Source organism: Macaca nemestrina, chromosome 2, assembly GCF_043159975.1.
Source record: "Macaca nemestrina isolate mMacNem1 chromosome 2, mMacNem.hap1, whole genome shotgun sequence".
NCBI classification, from domain to species: Eukaryota; Metazoa; Chordata; class Mammalia; order Primates; family Cercopithecidae; genus Macaca; species Macaca nemestrina.
This window is the reverse complement of record NC_092126.1, coordinates 129208222-129235899: the sequence shown is the minus strand read 5'-3', so window position 1 is coordinate 129235899 and position 27678 is coordinate 129208222. Positions and strand designations below refer to the sequence as shown.

General features: G+C 41.0%; 1 protein-coding gene and 1 pseudogene across 24 annotated transcripts in view; one reads left to right on the top strand and one right to left on the bottom strand.

The window, feature by feature from the left end:
• LOC105483536 (membrane associated guanylate kinase, WW and PDZ domain containing 1) overlaps positions 1–27678 on the top strand; it is a 677852-nt gene that overhangs the window by 332729 nt on the left and 317445 nt on the right. The window lies entirely within an intron of this gene.
• LOC105483526 (interleukin enhancer-binding factor 2 pseudogene) lies at positions 15668–16827 on the bottom strand (annotated as a pseudogene).

Sequence of the window (27678 nt, the reverse complement as noted above, 5' to 3'; positions counted from 1 at the left end):
TGCAATTAAAATAACATGCTGAAACTTATTACCATGACTGAGAGAGTCCTGTGGTCTCTGGCTCCTGCTTGCTTTTTCACTTCCATCCCATACTGTTCCCCCCACCCACCCATCCGTTACACTGTAGTCAACAGGAAGGCAGTGATGCTGTCAGACTTGCTTTGTCTCAGGACCTTTGCATTTCCGTTTCCCCTCCACATCTCTTTCCCTTCCCCTCCCCTGTCCCGATCCTCCTCATCTTTCACTCCTCTCCAGGATATTCTGGACTCCTAACACCTCAAGCCTTCCTCTGTCCTTATTTGGCACAGTCTATTGTGATGCTGTTTGCCAGCTCATTGAGAGAGAGGACTTTGGCTGATTTTCGACAGTTTCCGATTCAGAGCACTGTGCTTGGCACCCAGGAGGTGCTCAATACACATTTGTTAAGTCAGTGAATGGAGCCTGGAGTAATTTCAGGGAAGGCAGAGGCTATGGTATGGTGCCTTAGTCTTTCTGGAATAGTTGCTAAATATTCCAGTGAGGCTTTTAAGAGTTCTGCTCAGATTTAGCTCATTCATGTCAACAGTTGCCATGGTTTGCTATTTCAGAGCATTTTTTAAAACATAAATTTTGGTCCTTTCAGACAGAAGCATCAATTTGATAAATATTATTTTGTTTTAAATCCCATTTGCAAAGCAAAGTGAAATTTAAACTAGCCTGTGTACCATCTACTAGTGGTTTTCCTGACAAAATGTAGCAAACGTGCTGATGTTTTTATTACATTGATTAGAAAAAAAATTAATTGGAGAACTTAGTTTGCTGAGCTGTTGAATAGAAAGTGCTGAAAGGCATATTCTCAGAAATACAGTCAGTTTGTACTTTACAGAAGGATTTGTCACTCATGTACTGAGAACTGGGTTTATATGATACCACATTTCATCTACAGAAATATACTGCAGATAAGGAAATATATCTTCACCGTAAGGATTTCTTTTGCCAATCAATAAGAACGTTAATGCTAACACTCCATCAGATTCTCTGTTGAGAGGAAGGATTAGCCCCAAACCTATACATTAACGCTGTCTGAACAAGAGACTTAGAAGTTGCATGCACTCATATTAGTGAGCTCAAACTTTTGTAGTCATTTGATTTTGAAATTCCTTTTACCAACTCAAGTAATCTTTGGAATGGGACACATTAATGTCTAATTATCTAGGGGTATGTGAAGATGTCCAAGATCTATTATGACTTAGCTTTTGATAATTATTCAAAGCCATAAATTAGGGATTCTACAATTGAATGTGATAGTCGTGGCTGCTCCCCATGTGAATAAAGAAGTATTACCATCAGAGGTTGTTTAGACTGACTTGCACCTTGTACAATTTCTTTTTGTACAAATTAAGGTAAAATTCACACAACAGAAACTTAACCATTTTAAAGTATACAATTCAGTGAACACTCACAGTTGCTTTTTAAGGGATAATGTATTGTTGGTATTGCTCCTCTTGATGGCTTACTAAGATACTCTGTATTTAATTAGAGTTTCATTGAATTCAAAAAGCACATCATAGCGGGCCTTGGTGTGCCACTGAATGCTAACCGCTTTGTGAAATTTTCTAGGGCAGAGAAAATACTCAGTTAAGCTAACATACTCTAAAAACATTAAAGTACTTAAAATAGCCTTTATTATCCAAATATAAGCTTAGAAATTGTATTTTTCTTCAAATAGACCTTGGTAAGAATATAGCTTGACTTAAAACCATGACAATGAGAGTTTTTGCAAAATCTTCTGAAATTCTCTGCATCTCTGTCCTATCTTGTATTTGTGTGAAAGTAATATAAGATGAATTGTGACTGATCCTTAACCTCAGCAAAGGTCTCTAGAAATTCAGCCAGGCAGAGCCATTTTTAATTGATTGGGGATTTGGGGAAACCACGGAGGATTCTGTGCAGTAGTAGAAAGCTGTGTCTTGAGTCTAGAAGGAAAGTAGGGATTATTGGGAAGGGTAGGTAAATATGAGAAGTGCACATCTACCGCAGAATGGGATGAGATGGGGTCTAGAGGATGACTGAAAAGGAGGAGAGAGTTTTAGCTCGCCATAGAGGCACATTTCTACAAAGTGTTAGCTACTTGTGCCTTTTTTTTTTTTTTAATGAATTTTTATGTCGTCATGCACTTGAATGCACAGAAATTTTCAGGAACTGATTAAAATGATTGTTGAAAAAGAAAACTGAAGTGACTACCATAGCAATCCTAAATTTAAAAAACCACATAAGCCCCATTGACTTTTGAAAAATGTGCAAGTTCTTGGTGCCAAGTCAGATGAGGAAGAAAACTTTCAATTCAAAATAATCTCCCTGGACAGACATAATAAGGAACAGAGAAGATCGAGGGCAGGGGAAACCTGGCAAGTGGTAATGTCTAGAAACGCCCTAGGAAGCATGGGAAAGGAGGCAATCTAGGACAGCCAGCCCGATTTGAGCTTCCCACTGGAAAGGGTAGATGCTCCTTCCTGGCATGGCCGTTGAGTTGACCCCTGGGGCTGGTGCTCATTTGGTAACAACTGTGTCTAAGAACATTGGAATGAGTTGAAGCTTGGAAACGAACTGCAAATGAGGTATCTCCTAAGGAGGACAGAGCTCTGTTCAGGGCTGGGGAAAACTAAGCCTGTTGGTGTTGGTGAACTAAAACATAGAAGAAATGAGGCAGAACAGATAACCAGCTGGACCTGGAGTATGTTGTAGGATGGTCTTTTCCTGTGAGGATTAGTAAAAGGGAATAGAGGATTGGTGATGCCCCGTCTTCTTTCCCCTCTTCTCACCCACTGTGCTAGGAGATACTTCATTAACTGAGACCCTTAAAACGCAAAGTAAGCAATAAAAAGGGTTGTTCAGATTGTACCAGCTTCCCAAAAACTCACTGAATTCCAAGCAAGTGAATTTCTTGAAATAACTTTAAGCCCATCCATGTCTAAGAAATCCCTAGCTAACACTGAAGTTAACAGTTCTCAGGGTTAATGGGAGATTAGGTAGCATTTTATTGGCATCTTCATTGCTATTACTAATCTAGAACTCATTTTCCTGAGGTTCATTTACCCAAGCAGGATGGTAAAATGGCACCCTCCCTCCTACTCTCCCACAGGCATCCCTATCAATGAGGTGGAGGCATCTGGGCACACTGGGAAGCCTGTGTATATTCTGTGGTGTCATCTAAACTATGAATTAGCCTGCCACTTTCTATCAGTGTGAACTTAGGCAAGTTTTGCACATTTTGAGTCTGCGATGACTGCAAGATATCCAAGCAGCAGTGTCTAAGAGGCAATTGGATTTCTGGGAGGAGCTCAGGAAGAAAGGTCCTGGCTGGAAGATGCATCAGCAGAGAAAGAGCAATTGAAGCCTTGGGCTTGTGTAGAATTGCCTAACAGTAGTGCATCTAATGAAATGAGAAAGGGCACCTGGAGTATATTTAAATATTTTTAGACAAGTTTTTTATTGGGTCTTTATTCTAATCAGGGAGAAAAGTTGTCCAGGGCAATCTTGCTAGCATTTGAATAGATAATTGACTGGCCAGTCATGGGTCCTCACTTACACCCTACTCCTGTGTCCAGCAGATGCCCTCATGGTGATCATTACTCTAGTTAAACTTATTCGGCATTGGAGCAGTTGTCAGATTTGCTCATCTTCTGGTTCAGTAGTCAGGAAGCACGTATAGCAGCGAAGACCAAAAGCCAGCCACCCCCTGCCAAAACAGTAGGGAGATGCGCATCGTGCCTTGAAGGCCAAATGAGGCAGATTGTCAAGTGCAGCATGGTGCTCCTGAACGTGGAGGGTGGGCTGCCTTTCCCAGCCCGTCCTCTCAGTGTCTCTGCTCCAGATTCTGCTTGCAAGTATTCTATGAAGGTGGGTACCTTCCATCATTCTCAAGAGGGGGTATTCCTGCATCTCAGAGATCTAAGGAAGACGGTTTCTCACCACCATATGCTGAGCCCAAGCTTTTGGGAGTGGAAATAAAAAGGAGGAGCTGCTTATTTATTTATTTATTTATTTGGTAAGTGTGCATTAAGGCTTTAGGAATATCCTGGTTGCCAAGATGGACAGGGTCCCTGCTTTCAAGGAGTTCACATCCTGAAGGAGATAAGTAAGTAAAACAAATAAAATAAGTACCAGTGGTTGTAGTACATATACAGGTGGCCTGACAGAAAATAATCGGGTTCTCTTCTTTAGCTAAGGAAGGCCTCTCAGAGAAGGGGACTTTAAGGCTGTGCCCTGAAGGATGCAAAGGCGTGTAGAAGAGTCAAGAGCATTTAAAGAACAAGCAAAAAGGCCAAGGTAGGAGAGGGCTTGGTAATGAATTCTAAGAAGTGAGAGGAGGCTAGCAAGGCTAGTTAATAGCTTCTGGCCCGGATTCTGCATATATGTTATAAAATTGACACCTTACTGCCGTGTGTGTCACCTCTGCCATGTGAGAGATGCCTCTGGGGTAGCCTGCACATGGTCCCATGATAAATTACAATGTTGTCCCTAAAGGTTATGTCAGTATTGGGTTCCACTGTGGAAACTCTTTCTGCCTAATGACTACATCCAAGAGGTGGTTTGTTGTGTTTGTGCATTGATTTTTAAAGAAGCAGGGTGGCTAAAGATGGCCTGTAACTAGGGTGAGGCCTTATACGCTGACACTTAAAAAATATATGTATATAAATTCCTCTTGACATTTGGATTTAATGCTACTATTATAGGGGATCAGCGGGCTCGCTTGTAAACATAGGTACCGAATACTGATCAGAAACCTTCTTCAGATTTGTCATCTTCAGTATAGCAAATGTTCCATCCAGAGTGCTGAGCCAAGGGAGTAGATTTCCTAAGGGCCACATCCTAGGGAGAGCAAAAAAAAAACAAAAACAAGCGTCGGGGAATATATGCAGGCATTGTGTGGGATTTGCATATAATTTGCATAGCGCTTGATAAGCTAAAATCTGTTCTCAGAAAATGTTCAAATTAAAATTTTATCACGGCTACCAGTGCAGCCATTTCTTACTATTTTCCCCTCTATTTTATTCTTTTGCTCATATTGGCTGTCTCTGATTCATATATCTTTTTGTCAGAAATGTACAGCTGTGATTCTGAGCATCAAGGAAGAAAAAAGGGAAAAATCTGAGTCCACCAGAGACCATTTCTTGGCAAATGAAGTTCTTATTCAAGCCCTTCCTAGTCACATCTTTCTCAGTCCGGTAGTAAAAGTGCCTTTATTTGGGGTCTGTCTCGGAAGCTCAAGGGAGCCATATGTGTGACAGGAAAAAAAAAAAAAAAAAAAAGAAAAGAAAAGTGAACCTTGCATTAAAAGCTACTTGGGACTGGGCAGTGACTCACGGCTGTAATCCCAGCATTTTGGGAGGTTGAGGCAGGCGGATCACTTGAGGTCAAGAGTTCGAGACCAGCCTGGCCAACATGGTGAAACCCCGTCTCTACTAAAAATACAAAAATTAGCTGGGTGTGGTGGTGCGTGCTTGTAATCCTAGCTACTTGGGAGACTGAAGCAGGAGAATCGCTTGACCCCGGGAGGTGGAGGTTGCAGTGAGCCAAGATTGTGCCATTGCACTCCAGCCTGGGCGACAAGAGCGAGAGACTATGTCTCAAGAAAAACGCTACTTGGAATCAAGTTTGAGCTTTTCTCTTGTGAGAATTTTAGATAATATATTGATGCATCCGTTTTTTCATTTGTAAACTGGGGATACATGAAAACCTTACAAAGCTATTGTGAAAACTAAATAATATGTGAATAACAGTACAAGGCCAGCAATTAATATTGGTAATCCTGTTTTTAGAAACTGCCCTTAAGCCATATTGTGGATGTAGTCTTTGTGTCTCCAAGTTGGTAATGAGCCCCCTGATGGTGGCCCCAATATGTTAAAAAGGGGTGGTTGAATGAGTGATTTGGGGGTCCCAGCCCTCATGTTCTAAAGAATCGGTGGGTGTAAGGAGTATATTGGTGACCTGAAGAGCTGTACTTCCTCTTAGAAGTACTCACATTTGCACTTAATATTTGATTAACACATGCATCGATTTCGTTAGAAGCAATTAAAGAAACAGCTCCAGGTAAAGATGTTTGGTGAAATTTTTGGATGTGAGGCTGTTAGAGATTCACGTTCTCTATCCTTCGAGGGTTCCTTATAAGACATGTTACAGTCATTTTTTAATTTGTTGATCCCTACTAATTATCAGAACTGCTACCCGAAAAAAGTCACAACATTAGGATGAAATCAGATGTGGTTGTTTAGTGTCATTTATAAGTAGATCCAGGGCAGCCATGGAATACGAAGCTTGATTTTACAAAAATATTTAAAACATTAAATCAATTCATGTATGGTTAGTATTAAAAATTATAATTTGGTCAAATGATAGAATGAAATTTGCTATTTATTATTACTATTTTTATTTATTTATTTTTTTGAGATGGAGTCTGCTCTGTAGCCCAGACTGGAGTGCCCAGTGGCGTGATCTTCACTCACTGTGACCTCCGCCTCCTGGGTCCCGGTTCAAACAATTCTCCTGCCTCAGCCTCCTGAGTAGCTGGGATTACAGGAATGCACCACCATGCCCAGCTAATTTTTGTATTTTTAGTAGAGGCCGGATTTCACAATGTCGGCCAGGCTGGTCTTGAACTCCTGACCTTGCGATCCACCCGCCTTGGCCTCCCAAAATGCTGGGATTATAGACGTGAGCCACCGCACCCGGGCTGCTATTGATTATTCAGAGGCTATCTCAACCATCTTATAAGGAATGTCATATTTTTAATGTACAAACCAAAATATCAAAATTGTACATAGCTAAAAATCAGTTTCTAAAATCTCACATTTTTCTTTAGGGGAGTAGTTTTCAAACTTGAGCGTGCTTTGGAGGGTTTGTTAAAACACAGATTTCTGGGGCCCTACCTTCAGAGTTTTTGATTCAGTAGGTCTGGGTCTAGGCCTAAGAATTTGCATTTCTAGCACGTGCTTGGGGCTTCGGATGCTGAGTCCAGGGATCACGTTATGAGAACCACTGCTTTAGGGAAAATTTATAAGGGTTTGGCTTTTCCCCTATTCTTGTTTCTCTATTATATGTATGTTATGGCGAGATACATTAATTTTTGTTGAGAATCCAAATGTGTATTTTATTTTTATTTTTTTATTTTTGCCACAAATGTTAGGAAATTCTGTTTTTGGTATCTGCCAGGAGGGAAACAGAACATGAAGCTCATGGACATGTATTTTCATGGGCAGTTAAGCTATTCTTTAGATGAAAATGGCCTTAATCATTTTAATTATAAGTGGGGAATACATTTATTTATTCATTCAACAAATATTTAATGGGGACTCCTTATGTATCAATTACTGCTTTAAGTGTCAGAGATGCCCCATGAATATAAAGGATAAAATTCTTCTCCTAATGGGGTTTAGGTATTGGATGGGGGCTACAAAGGGTGAACGAAGAAAACAGATAATTTAAAAAATGTGTCTCAAGTGGAAGTTGTTATAAAGAAGACTAAAGCTGAATGAAATGGCAGAAAGTGATGGAGACAGGGTTTCTTTACATAGGGTGAGCAGGGAAGGCCTCCTTGATAAGGTGAGTTGAATAGGTACCTGCAGAAAGGGGAGGGGGATGTTTCTGATGGAGGAAAATGCTTCTAAGATAGGGAGGCAGGAGTGAGCTCACTGTATTTGTAGAATAGCAAAGACACCAGTGAAGCTGGAACCCATTTGGTGGGGAGGGAGATGGATGGTGACTGGCCATTGGATTTTATCTTGAGTAAGAAGAGGAGCTGTTGGAGGGTTTTGAGAAGTGCTGTGATAGTGTCTGCCTTACCTTTGGGAGGATCATTCTGGCTGCTTGTGGAGGGTAGCAACAAGGAAAGTATCCTAGGTGATGCAGGATGAGTAAAGAGTGAGTAAAGCACTATACTGGTGGCTGCACTCATGGCAGACATCACAAATCAACCACAGAGGCCTTTCCCAGTGTCCTGGATGTTGACTGGGATGACTTCCCAACACGGCCTGCAGCTGGAACTGAGAGCCCTTGGAATCTACACAGCAAATGAAGTCTTTTTATTTCTTTTCCAACAATTCAAATATCAAATGGCTTTCCAGTGCCTTATCTCTCCTTAAAAGAAGTCTAGGCGTCTACTGTAGATTCATTCATCCCCCAGCAATACCTATTGAGAATAAAAAAAGAAAGTCTGTAAATGAATGAACTTGATAATTTCAAATCATATGTCCTGGGAAGTAAAAGGATGTGAATGAGACCTGGAAAATAAGTAATTGGCTCTTTCAAGAACAGGGGACAGGCAGTCTAAGCAGAGGGAGCAAGTGCAGGTTCCAAGGTCCTGCAGCTAGGAGGACTGAAGGGGAGGATATCCAGGACCTCCTTCTGTTTTCCCTTGGTTCACATGTATCCTTATGATATGCTTCCATAAGGTGAACTCTGCAAGTCTTATCTCCCTGGGACAAGATTGGATCTGTATTATTTAATGAGGATGATGCCTGAATCAGGCCTGAACTTTCTTCCAACAATCTCCCACCTAAAATACATCTTTCTCCTGTACTCATTTTCCCATTTTTGTCTGTCTTCCTTGAATTCAGTTCTCTCTGACCCTCCTTTTTGCACCTCATCAGTTATCTCTGTTGAAGAAAATTGTTCAGGGGAATAGAAGAGAATGGATTTCACATGGCATTTGTATATTAATAAGATTATTAATTTGGGGACCTTCTTCCCTTTCCTTCCTGCATAGTTTTTGGAAATAAATGCCCATCTAATTTACTAAATATTCCCTTGAGCATGAGCAGCCTTATATACAAAAGAAATTTCACATTTTGTACCTGAATGTAGTAGTGGCTAATACATATACACAAAAAAAGTAATTCAGTAGGAAAAATAAAATACAAAGAAAACCAATTATCTCAGCCTGTTCAAAGAGACAGCCAGCCAGGTAGTGAGTAGTAATTGCAGTATTTTGTTATGGAAGTCTTTGGTTGTAATTAATAGATTTCTGCCTTTTAGTAAATTTGTTTTATTATGCATTAGAGGACCTTGCTTTGAGTAGCGCAGCTCAGGGGTTAGTCACAGCAGTATAAGTTAGGAGGAAATATCTGGGCACCTGCTATTTGTAGCACACTGTCGCTGTTTCCACGTATGACTGGGGATGAGCTGAAGGCTTAGTCAGAATCAACTCTTGGTGTTGCCAGAACTGTTGTGATTAAGTCTTTTTTGTTCTCTGACCCCTGAGGATGGCTTATTAAGGTTCAGTCTGCTCATCTGAAAAATGGAGCTGATGAAATCTTCCTTAGAATGTTGAACCCCGGGTAGTGGTGATGAGAACAGTTCCTATTTTTTTTTAGCACTTACTACCTGCCAGGCATATTCCAAAGCACATTATATACACCATTTCAGTTAATCCCCACAACTGACAGTTGGGGTAGATGCTGGTCCTATAGATGAAACCATGGCATGGAAACATTAAGTAATTTGCTCAAGGCACACTGCTGAGTGCAATGTATGACACTTATTAAGTGTTTATATAAAAGTAATAACCCCAGCTGCTATGGCTTAGATATAACTTTTTTTTTTTAAGGAGTTTGAGTATATTACAGAATGTAGGAAGTCTGATTCTCAATGCCTCTTGTTTTCTGTTTGTTTAGTTAGTTATCTGGCTCCATTTTACAGCACCAATTTTCATCTTTATTGATTTTCTGCTGATTAAAAAAAAACTGTCTGTATCTTTTGCTCATTTTTTTGGTCTTCCTTTAAGAAAGCGTTCTGGGCCGGGCACGGTGGCTCACGCCTGTAATCCCAGCACTTCAGGAGGTCGAGGTGGGCGGATCATCTGAGGTCAGAAATTTGAGACCAGCTTGGCCAACATGGTGAAACCCCCATCTCTACTACAATACAAAAATTAGCCGGGCATGATGGTCCGCACCTGTAATCCCAGCTGCTTGGGGGCTGAGACAGAGAATCATTTGAATCCGGGAGGCAGAGGTTGCAGTGAGCCGAGATTGCACCACTGCACTCCAGCCTGGGTGACAGAGCAAGACTTCATCTCCACCAAAAAAAAAAAAAAAAAAGTTCTGAATATGGATACTCTGTCAAAATTCAACATCTGCTGGTCTTCTTGGATCAGGCTGCCTTTGGTCTCTCTAAAGAGGCTAACCTGGATTCCTCTTTGGTGAGAGGACAGTATACATTTCAAATAAGGCATTAGAGGTCTTCCAGGAAATTATGATTGTGAGCATTTCCCTCTCTTTTTCAAGTTTCCAGTGTCTTTAGAATCTCACTGTGCCTTTTTAGAAATATGGCCAATTCTTGTGCTATATTTTATGCTCCAGGTGCCTTGGAACCCAGTTGTATGGGGGCACTGTGGACAAGGGTGCAAGTCCTAGCTCTGCATTTAAAGGTTACATGATCTTAGGAAAGTTTTTCAACCTTTCTGACTTAGTCTGTTTTCCATTGCTATAACTGAATCCCTGAGACTGGGTAATTTATAAAGAAAGAAATGTGTTATGTGGCCAGGCGCAGTGATTCACAACTGTAATCCCAGAACTTTGGGAGGCTGAGGCAGGAGGATTGCTTGAACATGGTTGTTCCAGACAAGCCTGGGCAACATAGGGAGACCCCCATCTGTATAAAAAATTTTTTAAAAATAAAAAATAGTCAGGCATGGTATCTCATGCCTATGATAGGTCTCAGCTACTCAAGAGGCTGAGGTGGGAGGATCACTTGACCCCGGGAGGTCAAGGCTGCAGTGAGCCATGATTGTGCCATTGTAATCCAGTCTGGGCAACAGAGTGATACCCTGCCTCAAAAAAATAGTATTTCTTACAATTCTGGAGGTTGGGAAGGCCAAAGTCTAGGACCACATTTGATGAATACCTTCTTGTTTGTGAGGACTCTCTGCAGTCCCAAGGTGGCACAGGACATAACATGGCAAGGGGGCTCACCAGAGACAGCCAAACTGGCTTTTGCAACAGTCTCAGTCTCCTGACAACTCGCCCACTCCCTTGATAACCCATTCATTCATTCATTCATTCATTCATTCATTCATCCATTCATTTATTCATGAGGATGGAGCCTTCATGACCCAGTCACTTGCCAAAGGTCCTACCTTTCAAAACAGCTGCACTGTGGGACAAGATTCCAATATGTGAACTTTTGGGATACATTCAAACCATAGCAGCCTCCTTATCTACAAAATGGGGATGGTGATGATGATGATGTTGATGATGGCACTAGCTATCTCACAGGGATACATGAATTGTATAAGACTATGTAGGGTAAGCCAAGGTCACTATAGGCTTTTTGTGAGGGACTCAGGGCTAGGACTTCAATATACGAGTTTGGTTGGTGGGGAGGCACAGTTCCACCCATAACATGACGGGAGGCTCTGTCCTCATCACCTAGTATAGTTCTTAACCCAGAGTATGCCATCAGCACCTCTCTGCTAAATGAATTCATATGTGCTAACGAGCAAGAATGAACAAATGATAAACAATATCTGTCTGTGTTGACCATCGAAGCATTTAAAACATGGATTTGTATCGCATGTTCTAACATTGAGAGTTCTCAATGATGCTTATTCCTTGAGTTCTGTGTCTCACTATGCTAAATTAGAACATCTGATCTAGGAATGTCCAGATCACTTTTTTTTTTTTTTAAAAAAAAGGTCTCATATACCTATACTTGTCTATTTGATTTAGCTCAAGTAGTGTTACAGTCAATCACAAATTCAGTCACAAATACAGAATATTTAAATTTTGACTTTGGAGTAATTAGCTACAACTTGAATTTTGTTCTGTTCTGAAATGTAGCACTTCGGATTTTGATTTAATAATGGCTATTTGGTTGCATAAAGCAGGATTTTAGCTTTTGTGAGAAGCTAATTAGGTTGGAACTGGTTTAAGCACTTATTTTCCTGGAATGATTTCAGTCCAGTTAGCCATACCTTTTTCTTCTTGCTCAGATGTAAACACAAGTACTCACAGCAGTCTCAAATGCAAAATTGATAAATGTACTATGCTGCTGACAGTATAACTTCTGGAACTATATTATTTTGGGATATGCTGAGGTAATGAGATTTAAATTCTGTTAGATTTGGAAATTCAAGGTTTTTACAGTTTTCTCAATACAGCAGTAGACTAGAGAGAACAATAACAGGAATTTTTTTAAGATGGAGCTGGTGGCCTTTGAGTTCAGTGTTTTCCTGAACATAATGCTCTGCTAAGTTTACTCTTGCTAAAAATAAATAAAAATAATAATTATAAAAGGAAGTGAAGTGGTCAGAGAAGGAAAACAGGTTTCTCAGTGTAGACCATTACAGAGCCCTTAATGTGTTAATGTATTTAGGTTGGTGCAAAAGTAATTGCGGTTTTTGCTATTTCATACATTTTGACTTTCCAAGAGGGGGCTGTGTTATGCAGACTTTGCCACATATATTTGCTCTGAAACCCCTTTTTTCTTAAGGCACCAGTGTCCTAAGAAATACTCTCAGGATGGTCACTCTGGACAGTCTAAAATAAGGTGCACATTTTTCTAGTTTGGTAAGTGGGGCATATTGGTCAGAATTTCTTTTACTGCTCAGAATATCGTAGTATTATATCATGGTATTTCATAGGCATCACTCAAAATATCAGTTTTTAACTTAGACTATTATAGTGGCTAAAATGTTGTAGATCTAGGCTGGGCGTGGTGGCTAACACCTATAATCCCAGCACTTTGGGAGGCTGAGGCAGGTGGATCACTTGAGGTCAGGAGTTCATGACCAGCCTGGCCAAGAGAGTGAAACCCTGTCTCTACTAAAATAAAATAAAATAAAATAAAAATACAAAAATGAGCTGGGCGTGGTGGCAACTACTTGGGAGGCTGAGGCACGAGAATCACTTGAACCCAGGAGGTGAAGGTTGTAGTGAATCAAGATTGTGACACTGCACTCCAGCCTGAGTGACAGAGCAAGACTCTGTCTCAAAAAAAAAAAAAAAAAAAAAAAAAAAAGTTGTGTCTCTAGTGCTGTTTTTCAAACTTCAGCCTTTTTTTAAAAAAGCATTTAAAAACATTTCTGTTAAGACTTTCTTTGAAAGTGTCAGAAAGCCAGCTCCATCTGGCTACAGCAATAACAGTGTGACAGTGTATCAGGAGAGGGGTTTTTAAACTTCAGAGTGTATCACCAGGACTCAGCCCTTCTCTATCCCTTGGTTTTTCTCTTCCTCTAAATTCATTTGATTCTCAAGGAAGATATTTGCCTGTGTAAGCAAATAGACTCCACGTAGTCTACTCTGCATTTGCAGTGGAAATTAAACCTTTATTTCCTATCCTTCCAACATAGTCCCTGGTTTAAATCTCATTGGCTGGTTTGGGCCCAGTGAGTCCTTTCCTTCCTGCCCCTCCTATTGCTGTGGTAGGCAAAGCTGGATTGTGTGCAGCTCTTGTGTCAAGGAGTAGGGTCAACCTCAGTGAAACAACATGTGCTGAGCCGGGGAACGGGCACAGGATACAGATCCCCAGAAGAAAATAGAGGTGCTGTAGCCAGAAGCAGCAGAAATGTATGCCTGGCAGGTAAAAATGACAGGTATCCCATATACTTGCCCTTAGCTTGCTGACTTGTGAAAAACCTCTTTTCTTGTGAATTGAATTAAAAAAGATTTCAGTTAGTTGACCTTCTAGTTAGTTAAGCTGCAGCTAATTAGGTTAGTTAGATGACTAGGTGCTGATGGAGTCAATAAATGGACACTTGGCACAAAAATAAAGTTAACAGGTCCTGACATTTCACTATGGGAAGCAATTGGGAGGGAGGATTCCAAGAGGACTTTAAATATTCCAGACGATGTAACTGTAACCAGACCAGGAGTTTTCTTTGTCTGTGGACTTCTCCACCAGGGGGACAATGTGTCTTTTGCCTGGCACATAGTTAATTCTGAAGGATATTTTATTATTGCAGAACGAGGAGATTGGGGTGGTTTTTTATTTTTACTGACTTTGGATCGTTAACTAAAATAGGGAACAAAGGACAAAATGTAGGTTTAGGAAAGAAGATGCTGAGTGCGAATTTGAAGGTGAAATGTATTTGAGCTGCTGGTGGGACAGTTTGGGAGAATCGGGCGGTTAGGAACGTGGAACCCAGGTCTGTTTTATTGTATCCTGGGAAAATCCAATCTTGTCTTTATTTTGGTTCAAAATAAAACTTTCTTTGATAAAAGCAAAGGCGTATTTCCTTGTGAGAGGCAGTAAGATGGAATGCTTTATCAAATAAAAAGACTGTTCAAGGGAAGTGCTCTTGGAGCATTTGTTTTCCCTTAAAGACACTGATATCTGGGTCTCAGAGGGATTATATATTTCCAGATGTTTCCATTTGTGAGTGTCAAGTTGCATTAGATGCCACATTTTAGTGACATAACATCACTTTGCCTCATTGAGGACAATTTGGGGCACAAAAATCATAGTTAAGGAAAATTTACATTTGCTTCTCTTGCAGTCTGTTTTTCCAGAGTAGGGATAGTGTAGAAAAATAAAGGTATAAACAGAGCTGGCAGCATCCAGATAGTTTCTTACTCAGTAGTTCTCAAGTCGGTGCCTCTCTGATTTGTAATAAATATTTTTAATGTGTTCCCTTTATTATCCTAATATGAGATAAATAGATAATGCATCCTGTTAGTATACCTAATTTTAAAAATTATATAGTGACTCAACTAGTATCTATAGAAAATAAAAATAAAAGGAAAGTAACTTACAATAAATGATGCATATTGCAGTATGTTTAATACATTCTTGGGTACAAGTTTACTAGAGCCAAGCTTCTCCTGGGGATCTTGTTAAAATGCAGATTCTGATTCAGCAGCTCCAGTGTGGGGGGCCTGAGATTCTGCCTTTCTTCCTTCTTTCCTTCCTTCCTTCCTTCCTTCCTTCCTTCCTTCCTTCCTTCCTTCCTTCCTTCCTTCCTTCCTTCCTTTCCCTTCCTTCCTTCCTTCCCTCCCTCCCTCCCTCCCTCCTTCCTTCCTTCCTTCCTTCCTTCCTTCCTTCCTTCCTTCCTTCCTTCCTTCCTTCCTTCCTTCCTTCCTCTTTTCCTTCCTTACTTCCTCCCTCCCTCCCTCCCCCCCTCTTTCTTTTTTCTTTCTTTCTTTCTTTTTCTTTCTTTCTTTCTTTCTTTCTTTCTTTCTTTCTTTCTTTCTTTCTTTCTTCCTTCCTTCCTTCCTTCCTTCCTTCCTTCCTTCCTTCCTTCCTTCCTTCCTTCCTTCCTTTCTTATTTTCTTCCTTTTCTTTCTCTCTCTCTTTCTCTCTTTCTTTCTTTTTTCCTACTGGAAGTACTTTTTAAGAAAAAAATTCTAGACACTTAACAGTACATAACATTTCAACAGCGAAGCATTAGTTAAGAGGGGGTTTTCAGGAGGTGGGGATTCTAGAATATTAGGAAAATATGTTGGTATCCTCCTTCATTATAGATGGATGGCATAGGTCATAATGCCATTCATCTATAATGAAGAAGGGTACCAACATTTGATATTGGCTACTAAGCCAATGTCAAAACCCAGTGGAATGACACTTCTATAGAGTTTATTTCCCTTTCTGCTATCTTCCCTTCCCCACGGAAACGTCTGCCACCATATAAAGCGTGGTAGCACCTAGCTTAAGCTTCAGTGTTCCCCCTTGGGTAGGAATGAGAGTGAAGGGAAGGTCACTCTTGAGTTTCCATGCTTTCTTCTTCCTCTCCTTGAGGTGGTTCTTCTGTCTCCTCTTCTTCCTCTCTTTCCTTTTTCTCTAATGGCTCCTCTAAGCCTTTTCTGAAGGTGTTACTCTCACTCCATCCCAGGTAGATATTTCAGAAGTAAGATGGCTGGCATCACCCTCCTGACAAGGATCTTCCTAAAGCCACCATGTGAGAGGATTCGGACCGAGTCTGAGCTGTGTAGCAGACTGTGTCCTGCTGTTCTAGGGTCATGACTGTGTACTCTGAAGTTGCCCCTCTCACAGGGGTCAGTGATACCCATGGACCCTGGCAGGAACAGTCCTGCACCCAAAATCTGCAAGCAACACCTGTGTGCAGTGTTTAGGGCCAAAGGCTGTCTGTTGGTGTTATCACAGCATAATGTCCTAGTAAGCCTAGGATCCAGGGTGTGAGGGGCTCAAAGCCAGGAAGACGAACCTTAAGTCCTTCAGTAGTCTGATGAGAACTTTAACTGTGGACTGAGAACCATTTTCCTTGAACCAGCGGGCATGCCGGATGGCTGCTAAGGCACTCTGCAATACCTTGATATCCAACGGAGTTCTGGGTCCTGTTTTGGAAGATTGGGTGGCACTGTTGTAATGACAGTCTTCACCGTAGCATCAGAAGAACTGATTTCAAAGCCAGTTTCGTTGGTTGGTACGGTCAAAACTTCAGAAGGATCCTGTGCTCTCAGGCTTCCCACGACTTTGTTTCCCAGGGGAGCAACAGCTTCCAACGTTGGCACAATCTTGCGTATTACCAGCGGGGCAGCTGCATTGTGGCCTGTAGTGATGGTTCTCTTTTTGTAGGATCCCACCTATCCAGCTTCTTCAATTTGTACTTCAGACGTCCCTGGAGCCACAATCAGACTGTCAATCACATTGTTGATTTTTGTCACCAGGGAAAGGTAAGAGGCCTGCTCAGCAGAATCAGGAGCTGGGGTCCTGATTGCTCTTCAGCAAGGCCTCATTGAAGGAAGCTGTATCAGGTGTGGGCTTGACCCAGGGAAAGGCCATTTCACACAAATAGAAATCAAACGAGATATGTGGTACAAAGGGCCTGAACTCTCCTCCTGAGACTCTTCTGAAGCCAAAGTGCCCACCATAACCATGACCTTTGTCACTCCTCATGATGCCTTAAATTCCAAATGGAAGCTGCACCAATCACCCCTTCCTCCCCTGCCCCCCTCTCTTTTAAAATCTTGAGACAGAGTCTTGCTATGTTATTCGGGCTGGTCTTAAACTCCTGGGCTCATGTGATCCTCCTGCCTCAGCCTCTCAAGGTAGCTTGGATTTCAGGTGCATGCCTGAAATCCAAGATTCTTCATTTCTAATTAACTCCCAAGTGCTGTCAGTACTGCTGTTCCGTGACCACTTTTTGAATAGCAAGACTTTTTAGGAGTTAATGAAGTAGTCAGATGCTTGCACCTATACATAGAATCACTGTGAATGTTTCAGCTATAAAAGTGACTGCCACAGATGCTTCGAATGGGCAACAGTAAACCAGAAACGACCTTGCTGTTGGAGATTCAATATTCCAAAATGATAACTTAGTAAAGTTACAAAGAAAAAGTAGCAGTTTCCTCTGAATTTGCATGGTTTAGCGTGTGGTGTGTATTAAAACTATAAAAAACATACTGTGCATTTATTTTTATGTGAAATGAAGGAAGGTTCTTGGCTCAGATGATTGGCATTTCACTTCATGTCCACTGAGACAGTCCTAAGTCATGCATGCCATAGCACAATTCATTGAGAGATTCTGCCTCTTAAATCCCAGTTTTGGCTTCCAGTTGCTTCAACAATCCCCTTCCTCTCTGCATTTAGAAAACATCCCTACAGGGCCGGGCATGGTGGCTCAAGCCTGTAATCCCAGCACTTTGGGAGGCCGAGGCGGGTGGATCACGAGGTCAGGAGATCGAGACCATCCTGGCTAACACAGTGAAACCCTGCCTCTACTAAAAATACAAAAAATTAGCTGGGTGTGGTGGTGGGCACCTGTAGTCCCAGCTATTCGGGCAGGATAATCACTTGAACTTGGGAGGTGGAGGTTGCAGTGAGCCAAGATTGTGCTACACCCTGGTGACAGCGAGACTCTGTCTCAGAAAACCAACCAAACAAAAAACAAAAACACAGCCCTACAGATTTCCAAAATGCCCAGAAGAGAGATACCATCTATGGAGAACCCCTGAACCCAAAGGCCAATGAATGGGAACAGGCCATAAGATGATTCGTAGGTGTGATATGACTGCTCCTAGTTTGTTCAAGCAAATTGTCCCCTGAGCCAGGGGCCAAAGAAAATCAAGTAGAGAGTCACAGTTATTGCACAGAACATGACAGCAGAGCTGTACAGTCTTGCCGGAGGTGTTTTCTCTGCTGTTCACTTTGTTTCCCTAGTAATTGGGGAAAAAGTTTCTATGGCCATATTTGCAGCTGACAGATTTGTTTTGCACCGTGCTGCGAGAGGGTGTTAAGTGGAGGCCTGTGAAGAATCTGAAGCAAATGGAGATAATTTTCGGGGGAAAAAAAAAGTGTCTAACTTCCTAGTAACCACAGACTGAATTGTGTTTTTCCAGCTTAGTTTCTGTCTCTCTCAGTAGCCCTTGAGTGTCAGAGACCACTGGCATTCTTCCAGGACTGGAAAGGCAAGAGAGCAGTTGTTCAGAGCAGCATAATCCTCTGAAGTTCATTTGTACTTGGTAGTTTTCCTGAAAGCCTTATTTTTACTAAAATAGAAACTGATGGAAATGATCAAATGAAAATAGCAATATGTAGGGTGAGTTTTATTAGTTGAATCAAAAGATGTATTTATTTGCTACTTCTAGATTAACACGACCACCTCAGATAGTTTCTTAAGTGAAAATATTTTAGTCCCCAGACAAGCTACGTTCTTTGACATTGTGTGTAATACAAAATATATATGAGATGGATTTTTCCGCTTTTGATATCAAGCAGCTTTTGTAACACTGGAATGTGAAAATGATATATATTCATTAGAGGCTGTCTGAAAAATAAGTTTAAAATTTGAGGAAAAAGTTAAAATGCAAATAAAGGCATGTGTAATTGTACCACCCAGAAATAACAACTATTAACCAGAATTTTCTCCTAATCTTTTTTTTTTTTTTTTTTTTTTTTAATGAGGAAATACACAAGCATGTGCTCACATTTTAACAAAATTAGAATAGTTTCACTACTTTTGCATGCTGGTATTTTCACTTCTATTATGAAGTATGCATCTTAATGATACTCATCTTCAGCACTTTTTTATTAATGGAAAATTTTGAGATAATTGTGGATTCATAAGCAGTTCTACGAAATAATGCAGTGAGGGCCCTTCTATACTTAGTTTGGTTTCCTCCAGTGGTGTAATTTTCCAAAGCTATAGTATAATATTGCAATCAGGATATTGACATTAATACAGTCTACCAGGCCAAACGTGATGGCTCATTCCTATAATTCTAGCACTTTGGAAGGCTGAGGCTGGTGGATCACTTGAGCCCAGGAGTTCGAGACCAACCTGAGCAACATAGCAAAACCCCATCTCTACCAAAAAATAAAAAAAAGTAGCCAGGTGTGGTGGCGTGCACCTGTGATTCCAAATGCTTGAGAAGCTGAGGCTAGTGGATTGCTTGAGCCTGGGAGGTTGAGGCTACAGTGAGCTGAGATTGTGGCACTGCACCCTGGGCGACAGAGGACTCTGTCTCAAAAAACAAAAACAATCCTAACAAGTGTAGTCAAATTTCCCCAGTTTTACTTATACTTATTTGTGCGTATGTGTGTATTTAGATTTATACACAATTTTATCACCTATGTAGGTTCATGTGTCTACAACTACAGTCAGGATATCGAACAGTGCTGATACCACCAAGATCCCTTTTATAGCCACACCCATCTCTCCCCTGGCCCCCTTGAAACTCCTGACAACCACTAATCTATCTTCAGTTTGTGAAACTTGGGTCATATCAGAATTTTTATATTAACGGAATATATAATGTTTATTGCCAAGTAGTATTTCATGATATGTGTATACCACAGTTTAGCCACTTACCTGTTGAAGGACATCTTGGCATCTTGGCTGATTCTAGTTTTTAGCTATTATACATAGGCTGTTGTGAACACTGGCATACAGGTGGTGGTTGTAGTTGTTTTTTTAATTTAAAATTTTCCTTTTTCTGGGATAAATGTCCAAGAGTACAATTGTTGGTTGAGTATTTAGGGTTTTTTTTTTTTTTTTTGAGACAGAGTCTCTGTTGCTCAGCCTGGAATCCAGCGGCATGATCATAGCTCACTGTAGCCTCCGATTTCTGGGCTCAAAAAATCCTCCTGCCCCAGCCTCCTGAGTAGCTGGGACTACAGGTGTACGCCATCCATCCTGGATAATTTTTTTTTTTTTTTGAGATGGAGTCTCACTGTATCACCCAGGCTGGAGTACAGTGGCACCGTCTCCGCTCACTGCAAACTCCGCTTCCCAGGTTCACGCCATTCTCCTGCCTCAGCCTCCCGAGTAGCTGGGACTATAGGTGCTCACCACCACACTTGGCTAATTTTTTGTATTTTTAGTAGAGACGGGGTTTCACCATGTTAGCCAGGATGGTCTCAATCTCCTGAGCTTGTGATCCACCCGCCTCGGCCTCCCAAAGTGTTGGGATTACAGGCGTGAGCCACTGTGCCCGGCCAATCCTAGGTAATTAAAAAAATTTTTTTTTGTAGAGATGAGCTGTCTTTAGGCTGGTGTCAAACTCCTGGGCTCAAGCGAACCACCTTCCTTGGCCTCCCAAAGTGCTGTAGTTAACGTGAGTGTGTGTTTTCTTATAAAACTACTTGCCAGAGTGGCTATACTATTTTACATCTTACCAGCAGTATGAGTGTAATCCAGATTTTTCACATCCTTGCCAGCATTTGGTGGCGTCACTGTTTTCATTTCATCCATTCTGATAAGTGTGAAGTGCTCTCATTGTGGTTTAAATTTGCACTTTCCTAATGCCAAGTGATGTTAAGCATCTTTGCATGTGCTTGCCATATATATATAGCCTGTTCAGTCAGATGTCTTTTCAGGTCTTTGGCCCATTTTCTAATTGGATTGTCTGTTTTTTCGATATTGACTTTGGAGAATTCTTTATATGTTCTAGATACTTGTTCTTTGTCACCTATGTGATTTGCATGTATTTTCTCTCTCAGTCTATAGCTTGTTTTTTTTTTTTTTTTTTAGTAAGACTTTATTTTTTTAGAGCAGTTTTAGGTTCACAGCAAAATTGAGAGACATGTCTGGAGGTATCCCATATACTCCCTGCCCCAATACGTGCATAGTCTCCCCCATTATCAATATCCTGCATGAGAGTGATGCTTTCATTACAGCTGGAGAACCTACAAGGACACATCATTGTCACCCAAAATCCATTGTGTACATGAGGGTTACCTCCTGATGACATAAATGACATAGCTCTGTGGGTTTAGATAAATTTATAATGACATGTATCCACCACTGTATACCAGGGGTCCCCATCCCCCAGGCCACACACTGGTACTGGTCTGTACTGGTCTGTGGCCTGTTAGGAACTGGGCTGCACAGCTGGAGATGAGCAACAGCAAGCAAGCATTACTCCCTGAGCTCTGCCTTCTGTCAGATCAGCATTGCCATTCGATTCTCATAGAAGCATGAACCTCATTGTGAACTGTGCATGTGGGGGATCTAGGATGTGTACTGTTTATGAGAATCTAATGCCTAATGATCTGAGATGTAACAGTTTCATCTCAAAACCATCCCCTCCCCCATCCCGATCCGTGGAAAAATTATCTTCCACGAAACTGGTCCCTGGTGCCAAAAAGTTTGGGGACCACTGTCATACACCGTTTTATTCACGGCCCTGAAAATCCTCTGTGCTCTGCCTGTTAGCGTTCTTTTTCATTCTCTTCACATGGGCTTTCACAGAGTGAAAGTTTTACTTTTTTTTTTTTTTTTTTTTTTTTTGAGACGGAGTCTCGCTCTGTCGCCCAGGCTGGAGTGCAGTGGCGCGATCTCAGCTCACTGCAAGCTCCGCCTCCCGGGTTCCCACCATTCTCCTGCCTCAGCCTCCCGAGTAGCTGGGACTACAGGTGCCCACCACCTTGCCCGGCTAGTTTTTTGTATTTTTTAGTAGAGACGGGGTTTCACCGTGTTAGCCAGGATGGTCTCGATCTCCTGACCTTGTGATCCGCCCGTCTCGGCCTCCCAAAGTGCTGGGATTACAGGCTTGAGCCATGAAAGTTTTACATTTTGATTAGATTCAATTTTCCTTGAGTGGATCATGCTTTTGGTGTCATGCCTAGTAACTTTTTCTCTGTCCCTATATCCTCGAGTTTCTTAAGTTTCTTCCTAAAAGTTGTATAGTTTTACATTTTACAGTTAAGTTCCTGATCCATGCCAAGTAAATTTGGTGTGAGAGAGAAAGGTCACAACTGACTTGGTGTAAAGTGTGAGAGGCAGGTCAATGCTCCTTTCTTGATCTGTGCATGTCCACTTGCTCTAGCTCCATTTGTTGAAAGACTATATCCTTCCTTCACTGAATGCTTTTTGAACTTTTATCAGTAATCAGTTGGGCATATTTTAGGTCTATTTCTGGGTTCTGTGTTTCTTCCCTTGATCTAGGTCTCTTTCCCTTTGCCAGTACCACAGTCTTGATTACTATGGTTATGTGACGAGCCTTAAAATTGGGCAGAGTGATTCCTCCCACTTCCTTCTTTGTAAGGAGTATTTTAGATAGTCTAGGGCTGGGCTGCTTGTTGTCACTGGGTCTCCTTTTCTGGCTTTGCATGCCCACCCGTGATGCTACTTTTGAATCTTGGATTCATTTTCTAGGTTTCTCTTCAGAGGGTTTTTTGTTTTACTAAAGGAAATAAATTCCCTTTTTCCAGGGAATTTTTTCTTTTTTCCTCTGAGTACGCTAAAAGCTAACCCTAGAAGTTAAAATTGTGGATGTGAATCATGTTATTTATGCTCCCTTAAGCCTGCCAAACTCAACTGGACGAAGTAGCACATGTGTGTAATCCTAGCTATTCAGGAAGCTGAGGTGGGAGGATAGCTTGAAGTCACAAGTTCAAGACCAGCCTGGGCAACCTAGCGAGACCTCATCTTTCAATTAAAAAAAAAAACAAAAAAACAAAAAACCCCCCAAAACTCTTATTAAACATCTTGCTATGAATTTGTTCTGCTTTTGTATCATCACTTGGGCATCTAATTCTTAAGTTCTTTTCATTTTGTTCAAATTTAGCTGTATAATTGAGAATGGGGATGAAGATATGGAAAGTACTTTTTATCTATGAGTGCTTTGTTCAAAAGCAAGATGGCTTTGCACCAAGTCTCAGTAAACTTGAACATAAATAGAAGTGCAAAGGGTTTCCTAGTATTTATTTAAACAGAAAGTTTTCAGGGGTTATCTTCTATGGAAAATGTTTCCAAACAATGTGACAGCAAAATGATAGTGTAAATTGTAATGTCTGTCCCAGTTGGAGATATAAACATATGAAGTGCTTTTTTCTTAAAAATGTTTGGGTGGTTCATTTAGAGTGAAAAGTGATATAACTCACATTCTAAAATAATGATAGGATAAAATAAGGATTTTATCTTTCAGTGTCATATAGGTGCTTTGTTACTTTCCAGGGACTATAGTGAGAAATGGAATTGTGGGCATAGCTTATTTGGGGCAGATGTTTCTAGATTGTGGTCTATAAATGAGACCCAGGTCTTTGGAAGAGAGAGGGAATAAATTCAGGGAGAAAGGATTTAGAATTATTCTTGGTGTTATAAATAATGAAGTGGCTGCTCTTAAGTAACTATAATGGCGTTTTAGCTAGTAGACAAAATAGTACCTAAGCCCTGTTTTCAAAGTCCCTGAGACACTAATGCACAGATAATAAATCAAAATACAAGAATGTAGGTGCTTTGTCCCTAAGCCCCACTACAGATCTTGATTAAGTAGGTCTGGATCTGTGGACCTATGGAGAACTCCTTTGCCAGAACGGCTTAAGAACTAAAGTAGGCCAAAATCAATTCTTCATCTTCCCAATGCCCAAACTAAAATACTGAATCTTTCCATCCCATTATGAGAAAAACTCATACTATATATTTTTGACTTGCCTGGGAGGATAATTCTAGTATGTATGCCTTTTGTTCCATAATTGCTATCATTATTATGATTCTAATAACTATTAAAATATCATATTATATCATTATTATATTATTTCAAGTGGTTGGGCGTAGTGGCTCAGGCCAGGTGTTGAGGCTCACCCCTGCAATCCTAACACTTTGGAAGGCTGAGGCTGGAGGATCACTTGAGCCCAGGAGTTCAAGACCAGCCTGGACAACATAGCAAGACCTTGTCTCTACTAAAAATTAAAAAATAAAAATTAACCAGGTGTGGTGGTGTGTGCTTGTAGTCCCAGCTCCTCAGGAGACTGAGGCAGGAGGATCACTTGAGCCAGGGGGTTGAAGATTCTGTGAGCTATGATGCACCACTGCTCTCTAGCCTGGACAACAGAGCAAGAGACTGTCTCTAAATAAATACATCAATCGATTGATCAATCAATAAGCTGTCCATCACAAGAGCTCCCTTGTTTGAATGATAAATGGTGTGATCACCATAGTCTTATCATATTCAAATCAGAGACAGATCAAAAGGAAGGAATGAATGACCTGCAAGAGATGGTGCCTTATAGCTTGGCGAAGACCCACTCAGGGCTGCTGTCCCTTGGTGGGTCTAGGCTGAGGTGAGAATAGGGTAGGGAATTGGAATCCAAGGGAGGTGCTAGACCCATACTGCCTAATGCCATGGAAGAATAGAAAGTGTACAAAGAAAAAAGTGAGAGACGTAAGGCCTTTGTCTGTATGATGCTGTCCCAACTTTCTTATCTCCATACTTAGAAGGGAAAAAGCTTTGGGATCAAAGAGAGAGAGAAGTAATCTTTTTACCTTCTAAGTAAGGACTCTGTATGCCTTCATCCCACTTCAGAAGTAAGCCTGAAATATGAGTTATTTGGCCATACCCTAGTCCTACAGTAGTCCTAGTCTTTGCTACCACCCAAGCCAGCTTCATGGAAACTAGGCCATATTGGCATGCAAGACCAAGAGTACTGTTTTAAATAAACGTGTCCCAGATTTGTTCTAGTTTATAGGAAAAATAAAAAATAATTTGCAAACCAGCAACAGTTATTAACACAATTTTTGGTGACTTTTCCCCCCACCCCTGTTGGAAAACAGTGGGTTTGAAAACCACCAACCAAGAGTTGTGGGCCTTGAGTCACAGGCAGCGTGCAGAACCTCCTGAGGGTGCTCCCTGTATCTGGTTCTGTGCCTTGGACTGTCATTTTCTTTTCTTCTTGATGGCCTTGCTTTCCAAGGGCTTTTTTTTTTTTCTTTCTTTTTTTTTTTTTTTTAATTTGAGAGAGAGTCTTGCTCTGTCACCTAGGCTGGAGTACAGTGGCATGATCTTGGCTCACTGCAACCTCTGCCTTCTGGGTTCAAGGAATTCTTGTGCCTCAGCCTCCCAAAGTGCTGGGATTACAGGTGTGAGCCACTGTGCCTGTCCCCAGGGGCATCTTAATTAAGCAATAGGAATGCAGTTAAGGAAGTGATAAAGTTTATCAAAAATCCTTAGGAAATGTCAGCTATAGCTCTTATCACCATGGCTGTCTGTAAAAGGGTGGTCCTGAGATGAAGTAGTCGCTGAGTGCTGGATTTTAAGACCCATCTCACTGTATGGAAATCATATATCAAACACAATGAAAATGAAGCATATTTGTGACAGTTGAGTATAAGACTTTTATTTTATTTTGTTTTTTTCTGAGCTAAGGAAGTAGGCAGGTAAACAGAAAACCTTCACTGCAGAATTGACACACTAGAGGAAAATTGCTTTGTCTGTCCAAAGATATGCTTAACTGACGGGAAATTAAACAACATGATTGAGGAGGAAAACCTGAATAAGTGGAACACGGAAGTAAAAAAGGATTCTGTCACTATTTACACCCATTATTCAAGTTGGAAGATGGGATGATTCTTAATTATTCATTTAGGTGTCAGTGTGGATAGAAAATCACCATCCTAGAAGGATACATTAAAATGAGTAAGAGATTTTCAAAATTCACAGAATAAGTATGTGTGGAATTTTGCGGGTTTTCAGGAGCCTTTTGAGTTCCAGGGTAGGAGAGAGATGTCATGCCAAATGACAGATTTCTTGTTCAAGGAGTATGAACACAACAGGCTGACAAAATTTGAAAAGAGCAGTGCTGATAAGCAAAAGGAAGGAGAAGAAAGGATGGCTCTGGACTTCCTGCTCTCAGTGAGGCAAGCTGTGGGGTAGTGTGTGTGGCATGAACTTGAGGAAGGGCCGGTTACCTATTCCCTGACATGATCTATTCCTTCCACTCGGGGCCAGTGGACATCTGTATGTATGTTTCCCTTAATCCCATTATGTTTTTACTTGATACCAAGTAGCTCTTTTATTTTGTTAGCAACAAAGCTTGATTTAATTTCTTGGTTTGCAGAGTAGATACTTAAGAAAAATGCAAAACTACTCTCACCTTGCTGTATAAGAAGCTAATTTTTTTTTTACCTTTTTATTTTATTTTTTAAAGGTTTTCTTTCTTTTTTTTTATTATTATACTTTAAGTTATGGGATACATGTGCAGAACATACAGGTTTGTTACATAGGTATACACGTGTCATGGTGGTTTGCTGTACCCATCAACCGGTCATCTACATTAGGTATTTCTCCTATTGTTATCCCTCCCCTAGCTCCCCATCCTCTGCCGGGCCCTGGTGCGTGATGTTCCCCACCTGTGTCCATGTGTTACCATTGTTCACCTCCTACTTATGAGTGAGAACATGTGCTGTTTGGTTTTCTGTTCCTGTGTTTGCTGAGAATGATGGTTTCCAGCTTCATCCATGTCCCTGCAAAGGACATGAACTTGATCCATTTTTATGGCTGCATAGTATTCCATGGTGTATATGTGCCACATTGTCTTTATCCAGTCTATCATTGATGGACATTTGGGTTGGTTCCAAGTCGTTGCTGTTGTGAAGAGTGAAGTGGCTAACTTTTTAAGGGAATGGAAATACAGCCTGCCAATGATTCATATGGTGTTGGATTTTTGTCTTCATGTGCAGCATATCCAGTGCTTTAGAGCATTCCTTCGTGGATTGGGGTTCGGCCCAGGTGCCTCTTTTGGCATATGAAGAGTTTGACCTTTGACATGGATATGAAAGAGTGAGAGAAAGTGTGCAAGTTGCCACCAAACTCCCATGCTAACTGCAGAAAGCTGCGAGGTGTGGAGAGTGAAGGAACACAGAGTGATGATTCTCTCTCTTACATCATACGTCTGGGTCCAATGTTGACTTTTAAAACTAGCTTCCTGTTTCCACATGCTGAGATTCTTCTTTGATACCTTAAGTACTCTGCTCAAATCCAACATTTTTCTTAATTACATCTGTCAGTTACATGAAAATCTCCTTTGGTCACTGAGACCCAAACCTTGCCGGTCTGTCATTGAGCCAGGTCATCTTCGATATGACTGTGCTCCTACCCTCAGCCTTTGTCATTGGTGCCTTAGTGACTGCAGAAGCCTCTTAGTCTTCCCATCTCCACCTTGCTCTATACCCCTGCCTTGACCCTTGCTGGCCAATAGTAAAAATCCCCTCCCAAAATATTTTTAAGTAAACAAACAAAAATACAAAATAACATTTAAAAATAGAAAATGAAAAGTTAAAAAAAAATTCTAAATGTTTATCTCCTCACCTTATTTAGCGTAGTTTCAACTCTAAAGATTTTCCTAGTGCTTCAAAAACTGTAATGTCTACAAATTCTCCTAAACTACGCTGAATTGCTGATCTCTCTCTTGTCATGTATCTCCCTCTCCACCATAAAATTTTAAATTTCCGAAGGGTCCTGCACAGCTCGTAATAAAATACCAAGAGCACGGGAGTCATTGAATTAATAATTGTTGAATTAAATTAAG